A 12,706-nucleotide genomic window follows, 5' to 3' on the forward strand; every position below is an offset into this window, starting at 1 on the left:
TTGTGTCCTTTAGGTGACTCTCTTTGCCTCTCCTGTTCCTGCTAGGAGCATCTTGTTAGCTCTGAGTGCATGGTAGCACTCAGCCAGTGAGCTATATCTTGCGTTACTGAGCTTAGCTCAGAACAGAGAGCTTCGGGCTGCAGGAGGCAGATACTAGCACCCAGCGGACCCCAGATAAGAGATCTAATTGATAGCAAATTGTTTGACTACTTAAATTTTGTTGGCGCCAGGGCATTCGTGGCACCATAACCACTACAGCTTGATGTATTGGTTATGGAGTTTGGTGTGTTCTTTAACGACAAATGATGGAATAATTCTGTTATAGCATACCAACCTTTAAAGGGTTAAGAAGGACAAAGTCTCATTTATCACAGCACAACTTTCTTGTGGTCCAAGGAATATATATGTGTGTGCTGCTCTGATAGATTAGTATTCAGTTTTGTTACAGATAGCATTTTCGCCTCATTTTAAAGTAGCTCAGAACACATTTTGGGTTAAAGGTAGATTATCCCAAAGCAGAGAAAATGGAAAAAGATTGCATTGCTTTTGAGTTGATACTAATGTCTTTGTGGTTGCATGTTGTCATTCATTTTTGCAAATTTGCACTAAAATATTTCAATTAAATGTGATATTTTTAAAAGGATTAACTTAATTGATATGAATTGCTCATCGTCGCTCAACCAAATTGAGAATAAAATTCCAAGATTGCACAAAATACATGTTTAAATTGTGTTTAAAGCCAATTTAAATAAACAGAGAATTAAATAATATGTGAACGCCTTACAACTATGTGGTAGCATAAATACGATCATACAACATTAATATGTATTTTAACATAATGTTAAACATTCTCTTGTTCTCACAGGATGCCCTTTGCTGACTTAGTGAAGGAGTACACTCGGGTGGAAGTGTGTAACATAAATTTGAGCAATGCACTGTGCTGTGAGGATCAGAAGTGGTGTCTAACTCAGTTTACTGGGAGCTGGAAAACCGGCTTCAGTGCTGGTGGTGGCAAACACAACAAAGGTAAAGATATTATTTCAATGAAAAGTTTAATTAGTTTCTCTTTCAAAAAAATTGAGGCACTTCCTCCTTGGTAAATAGTCAAACTGCTTTAGAGAGGTTTTACTTGTTTCCTAGGGTCCATTAGGTCACCCACCCCACCTCCACTGCAGCCTTCAGAGAGTCTGAAGCTCCTGGCGCACTGTAGTGATTATGGTACTTAGAGTGTTCTTTAAAATATTTACAATCTTTTAAATCACATATCTCTAAACCAATTTCACAGACTGGATATGCATGTGGTTGATATATCCATGTTAACAAATTATATTGTCTTCATGATTCCATTTGTGGTTTAATTCCTAAATAGCTGAGAATTGAGCAGTGAGACTGCAGGGGCATGATCTATACACCAAAACTGCTTCATTAATCTAAAGTTGTTTTGGTGACTATAGTGTCCCTTTAATAATTGCAGATCATGCAATACTGCCTTTCAGATTGCTGTACCGTTGAAAATTCAGAGTGAGAGAAAGCATTGTTCGAAGTACTGACTGCTGTTTCTAATGTCGATCAAACATCTTTAAATACCTTAAATATTCTTGAAATATTCACTATAGCACCTAATTTTGCCAACAGAAACTTTTTGGACCAACCCTCAGTTCTGTATTGTGTTGGACGACCATGATAATGATTACAGTGGGCCTATAACTGATCCCTGCTGTACAATTATTGTGAGCCTGATGCAAAAAGATCGCAGGAGATATAAACCACTTGGAGCAAAGCTGTATTCGATTGGATTCTATATTTATAAGGTAGGTACGATGGGACAATGAAGTGAAGTAAGTGTGTATGAATACAAGTTTAAAAAAAAAAAATATTGCACAATGTTTAAAACAATCTATAGGGATAAATCAAACAACAACTAGACTTCTAGTTACAAACTGCAATTCATCCGAGTTTGAGCCAATGGGTTATTGTTCCCAAACTCAAACCTGAAATTTATCCAATTCACCAACGAAATGTGCAATGACCGAGCATTTAAAAAAAAAAAAAAAAAAAAAAAAAAAAAAAAGAGATGATTTGGTGACTATGGAACATAAACTAAATAATGATTTTATTCACAAATCAAGTGGGAAGTGACTAGTAGAGGGAGAAAATTAGTAGCAGTAAAAAATAAATAAATAAAATGAAAACTTACATTTATTATATATTTAATAAATATACAAAATAAATATATATATTTTTTACTGTTACTCTTTCAAACTTAATCTGTGAGCCAAATGGCGAAAAAAATGCTTATCATTGTGGCAAAATTATAGATTGAAAATACTTCCATTCCACCCTAAACTTTGGGTATTTTCTGTACGTTTACCTGTTTTATTGAAAAAAGTTTACCTGTTTTATGTGAATTTTTTGTTTTTGTGACTCCCAAGCACCACAAAAATAAAGAATAAAAAAAAAAAGAAAAAACAATTCCATTCAAAATTAAACAAAAATCTAATCTGCTAACGTTTAATTAAATATTTTTCTCTCTCTTTTTACAGATCCCTGCAGAGGTACTGTTATTTTTGTTCTATTTCTCCAAACACGCTTCACCTAGGAAATATTCGATGAAATGTAACAGAATGATCAACTTGGGTCTGTCTTTACATTCTCCCTGGATTTACCGTAGATGTTCACTCCAGATTATTACTTCATTTTCTAATGTGCAGACAGTTACCCATAATCCTCGAAACATAAAATAAACAAAGAAAGAAATGTTTCATTTAGTGTAGGCTCTTCCAAAGGGGTACTTTTTAACTGGGAGGGGGGCGGGGGGGGGGGGGGGGGGGAGGAGGTATATTTGCAGTAGGCTAGTAACACTTAGATTATTTTGCTGGAGATGAGGGTACTAAGCCCAAAAAATAAATGGGGAAAAAAATAGTTTCTCTTTAATTCTGTAATAGGTTTCAGTTATGCAGAGCCACTCGCTCGTCATTAGTAGTGTTTGCATTTAGGCATATGAAAAATATGGGATTCTTTTGAAATCTGCCCTGTTGCAGCAGGTTTTGCACATGCCTAGTGTCCTTTAACCCCTTAAGGACACATGACGTGTCTGACACGTCATGATTCCCTTTTATTCCAGAAGTTTGGTCCTTAAGGGGTTAAGAAGGAATTTCAGGAATGTCCATTAAATTGCCACGCAGGCAGCAGAGCCCGCTGCCCATGAGTTAATGCATGCTACTGAGAGGTCAGGGACCACCATTGGCTGATAGCACCTGGGGCTGGAGTTACAGTGCCCACAGAGGAGAGAAGCAAGAAGCCATCTTGGAAGTAACACAGAGAGAGCACAGCCAATAGCCCTAGTGACTGCCTAAGGGCTGATCAAGCAAGGAAATTTACTAAAATATATCATTAATATATATAAAGCCAGGGAAGCCCAAGTGATGGGGACATTCCTGACACAGAGCACTGGTCTGCCTGTCACTATGTTTTAAAGCGGTACTGTCACCGTCTGGTGACTTTGCAGAATTTCAAAAAGACTCCCGACTGTGATATTGCCGCTGGAGGTCTGGTGGTCGAGCTGACAAGTAATGGTCGGTTCTACGTTTCTGAACCTGTCCTTTGTGATTTTCTTCCGGCAGGAGATTACTGCCAGTGACACCACAACCACTACAAAGTAACGTACTGGTTATGGCGCGTAGACTTTCCCCTTAAGATGGTGTGATTTTATATAGCTGAAAATTCTCTGTCTATTTATTGTTCTACACTCACACATATAAAATGTAAAGGTCAATGGTTGCTACAGTGGTTGTTTGTTATTTTTTTGGATTTGTATTACAAATGAAACAATTTATAAAAAAAGGTCTGTTTTTTTGTTTGTTTGTTTTCTTGCAACAAAAACATTGGAGGTTTGGTTACTAATTTAATTAAGTATTGTGAAAAAATATTTGTTTCCCAACTCCAGCTCCAGAAATCGAATCAGATCCAATTGGGCAAAGATTTCTTCAAGAAATATAAGGATGTGGCTCGTGAAATAAGCTATAAAGACCACCGTGAGATCTCCTGCCGTTTCAAGTTACCAGTTGGAGTTTACGTAATTGTTCCACACACCTTTGAACCCTATCAAGAAGCAGATATCTGCCTTCGTGTTTTCACAGAGAAAAAGACTGGAGCTTTGTAAGTGTAACATTCAAAGACATGGTCCTATTTATTAAAGGACCACTATAGTGCCAGAAAAACAAACATACTCGTTTTCCTGGCACTAGTGCCCTGAGGGTGCCCCCACCCTCAGGGTCCCACTCACGTAGCGCTGAAGGGGGGGAAGGGGTTAAGCGCTGGGACTCTCCTCCCTCTTCTCACATCATCGGCTGAATGCGCGCGCATTCAGCCAGTCTCATAGGAAAGCAATCTGAATGCTTTCCTATGGACGCTGGCGTCTTCTCACTGTGAAAATCACAGTGAGAAGCGCGGAAGCGCCTCTAGCGGCTGTCAATGAGACAGCCACTAGAAGCTAGATTAACCCTAAAGTAAACATAGCAGTTTCTCTGAAATTGCTATGTTTACAGCAGAAAGGGTTAATCCTAGATGGACCTGGCACCCAGACCACTTCATTAAGCTGAAGTGGTCTGGGTGCCTATAGTGGTCCTTTAAAGATTACTGTGTGCTTGACCCTTCAAATTATATTGCATTTGATTTTTTTCAAATACCAAACTTAAGCATATACAATATTGCAAATAGCTAGCCAAAGGGTATGTGATATTGCTTTTTGCACTACTGATGAAGTAGTGGGGAACCAACATTTGGAAAATAAAATTATAAATATCTACTGTTCTGGTCATAATTTCCCATATTCCTGCAAGAGTTTTGGCAAATTAACTTACACAAGTTTCTATGGTAACTCATCACATGCGTTTGCTCAAATTCTTTCTCTTAAATAATTTAAAATTGATTTAAGGCATCAAAATAGATTTCATAAGTGGGTTATTGTGTGAGTTTGTTGAATCATGTGTTTGCCCACAGAATTATGGGACATGTTGAGGGTGTCTATCAAAGCTGTTTCTATCCAGATCAATGCTCATTTAACTCAGCTATGTAATTTGATTTATCCAGCAGCTATAAATATAAAATATACACTTTTGTTTTATTTTAGTGGGGACATCTGTGTTGGAATTAACCCTGTTATAAATGAGGTAAGAACATTTGCTTTCTATAAAAATTTTAATAAAACATTGTGTTGTAAATCTAGCTTTATTCTTCCATGTGTAATATTAATCTGAATATATGTGTGTCAAATAATAAAATAAGAATGTAACAGAAGGAAAAAACACATATGTATCCTCTTCTTTTAATTCTTATTGCCTGGTCTTTTACATTTAGCTGGGCGTGCCCAACGGGGCTGCAGACGTAAATACTGAAGCTGGTATTGAGGAGCTTAACACAGAGGTATGATAATAGATGTATTGCAATGTTATTCAGTGTAAGAAGTGATCCTCACTTGTATTGAAGCCACAGTGGGAAGAGACAGCCAATCAGAGAGCTACATTGTAGTGCAGTCGAGTGGTATACAGAGACATATGCTAGGCATGTGACCCATTGCAGAACTAAGCCATTTAAAGGGATATTTAGTAAAGTTAGAATTCAAAGTGAATTTTAAATTTAAGATCAAAATAGCTGAATTGGAAAAAAATCTCCAACTCAGCTCCGCATCCAGTTCAGCTACTTAAAAATGTACTCTTAATAAACCCTTTTGTGAATAACCCTTATAGCATAGCTATTGTAGAACTACAAACATTTTTGTGAAGAATGAGGCCGGGTCAGTTTTTGCATTCACTGCATACTTTGGAATCACAGACTGACTTCCGTGTAAAAATAGGCTTATGCATCGTGCAGTGGTGTACACACAATCCATGGGGCCCCGGGGGGAAAATTGATCCATGCCCACCCCCCCACCCCCCACGCCTACTCTGCATGGGCCGGGGCCGCAACACATGGCGGTGGGCACCGCAGTATGTATGCCAGTGCATGCAGATACCCAAACACTTAAAGGACCACTATAGGGACTCAGATCACGTCAGCTCAGTGAAGTGGTCTGGGTGCCAGGTCCTTCTAGTTTTAACCCTGCAGCTGAAAACATAGCAGTTTCAGAGAAACTGCAATGTTTCACTGAGGGTTAAAATCCAGCCTCTAGTAACTGTCTCACTGTTAGCCGCTAGAGGTGCTTACGCGATTCTCACTGTGAAAATCACAGTGAGAAGACGCTGGACGTCCATAGGAAAGCATTGAGTAATGCTTTCCTATGGGCGATTTGAATGCGCGCGCATGCACATTCGGAGCTGAGAGGCGGATCGGGGCGGAGAGATCCCCAGTGCCAAGGAGCCCGGCGCTGGAGAAAGGTAAATGCTGAAGGGTTTTTTAACCACACACATACTCTTACGAACAGACGCATACACACTAGCTAACATATACACACATTTACTGACAGACACACACTCAGTGACAGACATACATACACACTCACTTACAAAATATACACTCTCACTGACAAACACACACTCGCTAACAGACATGAAACAGTTTGACACACACAAACTAACACACTCAGTAACAGACACACACAGTAACACACTCACAGACACACAAACACACTCACTGACACCCAAACTAACACACACACACTGACACTCACTAGCAGACACACACTCAATAACAGACACACACAAGCTAACACACAACACACACGGTAACTCACACACACATACAAAAACTAACACGCTCACTGACACTCACTAGCAGACACACACTCAATAACAGACACACACAAACTAAAACACAACTAACACATTCAGTAACAGACACACACACACAAACACACAAAAACTAACACACACTAACACACATACACACTCACATTTTTTTTTTTTTTTTTAAATGTAATCCCCCAGCCTCCCTACCTTTGGGAGTGCTGAGAAAATTCCAGATTTCCCTGGGGTCCAGTGGGGCTGCTGGGCTGCCGGGCCGGGCCCTTAAAAGAATAAGGAAATGGGGGGAAGGGGTGAGGAAAACATAAAAGGGGTAAGAAAAGAAATTGACACATAACATAGTATGCATTTTTCCATCCAATCATTTTGTTTTATGTACCTGCAGAAAAATGAGTTGAATGGAGAGGAATTAAAGACTGCCCTGGATGAGATGCTATCAAAACGTAAGTTGGCTTACTGTAGTTGGAGAGAAAAACCCTTTTGTGAATTAATCTAGTCCACTGTGATTAATACTACTGATCTAGTGAACACATATCATGAAAGCAACACGTCAAGAATTTCAGCTTTCTGAAGCGCTTGATGGTTAAAGGGACACTATAGTCACAAAAACATCTTTAGGTAGTGATGCTGTTTTTGTGTATAGAACATGTCTCTGAAATCTCATTGCCTTTTATGACTTAAATCACTTTTGTTTCTGTTTAAGCAGCCCTAGCCACAACCATGAAAATAATGGTTTAATTTTAAATCAGATGTTTACTTTAGAAGTTTTTGATTCCTGCTCTGTACATTGAACTTTAATCACACAAGCTATTAAGAGAGCAGGAGATAAATGCATTCTAAATTAAACCGACTGTACAATAAAGGAAATGTAACCATTAGATCTCACTTTACAGGAAGTGTTTAGGAAGCATGTGCAGTTACTTGCAGGGGGGTGTAACTTGGACTGCATAAACAAAGTAAATTTAACTCTTAAATGGCAGAGAAGTGAGCAGTGAAACTGCAGGGGCATTATCTATATACCAAAACTGCTTCATTAGGCTAAAGTTGTTTTGTTGACTATAGTGTCCCTTTAAATTGCCTGTCCGTATAGTGTTATTTTGTTTGAATTATATAGCTTTTGTTCTTTTGACCCACCAATATACAAAAATATTAAATGCATGGGTTTTTGTTTCTACTAAATTGTTATTTTTTTCTATGCAGTGTTCCTTAAAATTCTCCCTCTACATTGCACATATAATTTAATATATTAGTTTACCATGTAATATACAAGAAATATACTTGATGATCAATCACGTGTTTGTGAGTTTTGTTTGGTTATTTTATTGACCTTTTTATGAAGACATTCTGTTCATAAAATATATAATCAATATTAAACGTTTTTGAATTAACTGAGATATTTAGACCCCTGAAGCAAAACCTGAAACCCGAGTCATAGATTAAAAAAAGATTTTATAAAGTTCTTTAATAAAATACCTGACAAAGAAAGCTTGGAGCAGAGCAGCACTTAACAGATGTAAGGTCTTTTCTAAGAATATAGAAAGTGGCAAAGGTCATGGACCAGTTGGAAAAGGCAATGAGAATCCAGAATGTGTATGAGTCAGACTGACATCCCAGAAGAGTTTCAAGGGTCGTAGAGGTCAGTCGGCAAGTCATGCACAGATTTACACTATTGCTGTGCTCCAGTAGTTATATGAATGCCAGCACAAGCTTGGCTCCATCCATGTTTAAAAGTCACAGATTCTGTGTGAATGCAACAACACTATTTCATAGTGAAGGAACAAGTCTTCCTGCATGTATTCATTCGGGTGTCAGTGATTGCCTGATCTAATTGCCAGAAAGGTGGCACAGAGCAAGTGGTAGAGCCTGGCGGAAGACATTGCATCATGAAATGTCATCCATGTTCTGTTGATGAAATAATCATCACTGCTTTAAATTAAAACTCACCTGTCTATTTAATGATGGGGGGAGCCATTGTATGAACAGCAGGCATTGGGGCAACTTGTCTCACTCTGATACAATGTGTATAAGAAAAGTCTTTAGTTTAAAAAATTAAAATATCTAGCGTTAAAGAACTACTCATTAAATTTGCTATTTTAATGTAGAGCTGCATAAGTCCATACCAAGAACCAGAGGTGTACCTCGCGTATAAGGCACCCGGAGCACCCCACCAAATTTAAAAGGGTTACATTGTGTCTTGCCTGGCCTCCCTCATGTGTCTCTCCAGCTCCCCTAACCCCTTGTGTTTCTCATCAATCCAAACCACCTTCAAGTGTGTCTTGCCAGCCCCACACCCCTTCAGTGACATTTCATATCCACACCTATCATTACTGCAGTGTAGCTGAGTAGAATGTACCCAGGATGTCATTAGGGATCAGAGTGACATGCACAGTGACTTGGCAGAGAGGCAGAATGTGTCATTTTATTCATATCCCTGTCCCTCCACTCACTCTGTACGCTACTTGGAGCTGCAATGAGAGACCAGGCAGAGGAAAATGGACATCCATTGTCGCAGTCCCACTGAGCTGCACTACAAAGAGTGCCAGGAGAGAAAACTGAGTGCAATTTGCACCACATCTTGACTACCACTGGGGCAGACCACCTAACAGGCCTAAAACTACCAAGTTCACAAACACACTTTGTAAATATTTTAGAAGGAGTGATTTCTGTGACCGGCACTGCACATACATGATGTTAATTGTTTTAGCTAAGATTTATGTATAAAACCAAGTAAGCTCGACGTGTAACAATTTAAACATTTTTCATATTTTTCTTTACAGGAGCCTATATCAAATCTGATGGATTCAGTCTGGCTACATGCAGAGAAATAATCAACCTGTTTGATGTATCCTTTTCCTTGCAAGATGTCTTGGAACATATGGTTAGCTAGATATTCGTGGATACACAGGGACTAGATTGATTTTAAAACTCACCATTTAGAGCAGTCCAACATAAAAACAGATGCACATGTTGCGCAAGTTATTCAACTTTCACCTTATCAACACTGCAAGATTTCCTCAACAAACCCAAAGTCTTCGCTGCCAAGAGGGATTTTCCACCCTCTATCTGGCATCCTAAGTGAGAATTGATAGCTGGTTCTGTTGTTTAATTGTCCATGTTTATCTAAAGTCTTAACAAGCTGTTTTAATTGGTCATTGGTTCATTTTAGTAGTGGCCTGGGACAACTTAAACAGAGAATTGTTGAGAACATAAAGTGAATTTAAAATTTAAGCCGAAAACAAAATCAGACTTGGATCATTTTTCCACTGTGGCTATTTTGGCTTTAGGTCGAGATTTGCTTTAAATTCACTTTGGATTCCTGTCAATTTTAGCGTTAGTAAATTACCACGTTAGTGAACATGGGCTGCAGTGAATATACCGGTAAGAAACAAAAAGGGCCCTTAGACAGTTATATGAGTACGTATATAAAAATGCCCAGAAGGCGTTATGTTTAATACACCACCATTGAAACTGAAAACATGTGGGACCACGCTCAGTAATGAAAGTCTTGATATCAGCAAGTTCTGGCACAGTTACATGTTTGTTACATGTGCAAATTATATGTAGTTATTATCTTTCTTTTTTGAATTAACCTCAACAAAACCATATAAAGATTGACAGATCTGGGGCCATAGGAACCAAAGAGTTCAACATTCTACTGAGGAAGTTGGAGAAGTACATGGTAATTATCATAATTTCTTACTGCAGTAAGCTGCCCCAGTATTAATAATTTAGAAACATCAGTATTAATTTTTGGGATCCTAATCTGTATTTTTAATTTAGCTCATTACATTTTTGAAGATAAAGGTGACTTTTTATTATAGATTTGCAACTGTCCCATGTCCAGTCAATAGTTCACCACTGTTATCCCTAATCACGTGGACTGTCCACCATGAGACTCCTGATCTACCTTCCCATTTGTGGTTTTCTGTTCTGTGTGTTACCTTCCCCTTTTTTTGTGGTCACTGGTCTGTAACTTGCTTTGCCCTGTTTTCCTTCCTGTTTCCATTAAGGCCCATTCTTGCACAGCTCATGGAAGCTCTAAGCTCTATGTGCATTGACTTTTATTGTATGGTGTTGGTAAGCACTAAGCAGAAGATTATCCAATGTGACCCTTACAGAGGTAGGCCCAAGACAAATGGGGCTCAGTCTTTTCAGTTGTCTTGGAGTCATGAGTACAGATAGTGATTAAACTGCGGTAAGGGAGAATTTCATGCAATAATTGAGGTCTATTTGGTACACTTGGAAAGTCCATTGCACACATCGTGAATAATGCTTATAAATGGTAATGCTTCCATTGTTCTTTTTTTTTTTTGCTGCAGTCTCAGCTGTCTATTAACCATTCCCTTGTTGGTATCTCAATCCTTTTTGAGTTATTTTATGTTACAAGCTTACGTTTATTTTGCAAAACCTGTATGTGTTCTACCCCCAATTCCACAGTTTACTCCCTAGTCTTCTTTGATTTTTTATTTTTTTTAAATTCTTTATTTTTTCATTCGATAGGTACAGCAATTATACTTTAACTTTTGGGCTTGCGCAGAAGCCAGTACTTGAGAGAATAGTCTTGGAAATACAGTATGCAATATGAGCTTACAATACAAGCCTCTTTTTTTTATTTTATTTTTTAATTCTTTATTTTTGTTGTGCAGGTAGGTACATTGTTAGGTCAAGCGCCACAACAGCGCACACTTTGAGTACACGGAAAAACAGTGGCAGCAGTACATGCACATTTTTTTTTTTTTTTTTTACATTTAAGTTTTAACAGTTCTATCTAATCCAAGAAGTATGCTGAACAATAAGTAGTACATAAGGTAGGTAATGGTAAAAAATTAAGGAGTCATGCCTGTAAAGGCTTTCTAGGTATAACAAAGAAAGAGTAACGTATATGAATAACGTTGAGTATGAGCAGGTGCTTTGCTAGGGTGAGGCTACGTACATTATTACGAACATTTTAAATGAAATAAGACTGGTTATAAACGGTGGTGGGCTCGTAGCTAGTAAAATATTTGTATTGGCTTTCGTGAAGTTTCTTTAGAAAAGAGTGGCTGATATATAGATTGTATGTTTTGCCGATACATTTGAAACGTGCCTGAGAACATGTGCCGAACTAAATGGTTTAACGATAACAATGTGTGCCTAGTCACCTGAGAGGTTTATCATGAGCATGGATTTCAAATATATACAACTGGTGACATAGGCTGCTTACGAATAAAAAATAGGCCTGGTTGTGCTTTCAGCGTAGAATGTAGTGTACTATAGCCAGCATGTTGTCAGACCTGGCAAGAACGCTGTCAGTACACCTCTGCACAGTGTCAGTGTGGAAGGTATACTGGTGTGTTGTTTGTGTAAATAAGGCAACATAGATTTAAGCATCGCTAGAAATAAGACTGCCTAAATATTATTTAACATTGAGTAACCTGCTGGATTACACATGCGATAAATGCAATAAATGACACCCAGTGAGATCGCTTAACTTATGTGTCACAAGCAGTGATACGTTAAACAGAGATAACATAACGTGGCATATAATTGTACTGCGGGTAACATGTTGTGTCGACGGCAAAAACACAGAACTGGTACTAGCAAGGGCTTCGGGGCAGGCAATAAATCAGGGTAAACCATAGGAGAAAGTACATAACCGTTTCCAGGACTCTGGTACGAACGGGTAAGTCCAGTTAAAGTTCAGCCGACCCCTGATACCGGGAAACGCTGGCGCTCTGTCAGGCAGTTCTTCTGGGTCCTGAGCACACGTGGGGGTTCACGCTTTTCCCCAGTGGGTCGTGAGGGAGCTCTCCGCTGGTTTTGTCTCCCTGGGTGTTGTCTCGCTGCATCTTGGTTAGCGTTGCCGTGGGCTTTGCGGACGGTAGCGTGCAGGCTTGTACTGTGCCAGTCCTCGGTTTCTGGGACCACTGGGTGAGGTGTAGATCCGAGCTTGTCTCGTGACACGAGACGATGGATTGAGGCAGTCG

The 12,706-nt window shown here is 38.8% G+C and overlaps 1 pseudogene; it reads left to right on the plus strand.

Annotated features, from left to right (window-relative positions):
- The window catches only part of LOC134585370 (calpain-8-like), a 39,438-nt pseudogene that overhangs the window by 17,308 nt on the left and 9,424 nt on the right, over nt 1–12,706 (plus strand).

This window comes from Pelobates fuscus, chromosome 2, assembly GCF_036172605.1.
Source record: "Pelobates fuscus isolate aPelFus1 chromosome 2, aPelFus1.pri, whole genome shotgun sequence".
Classification (NCBI taxonomy): domain Eukaryota; kingdom Metazoa; phylum Chordata; class Amphibia; order Anura; family Pelobatidae; genus Pelobates; species Pelobates fuscus.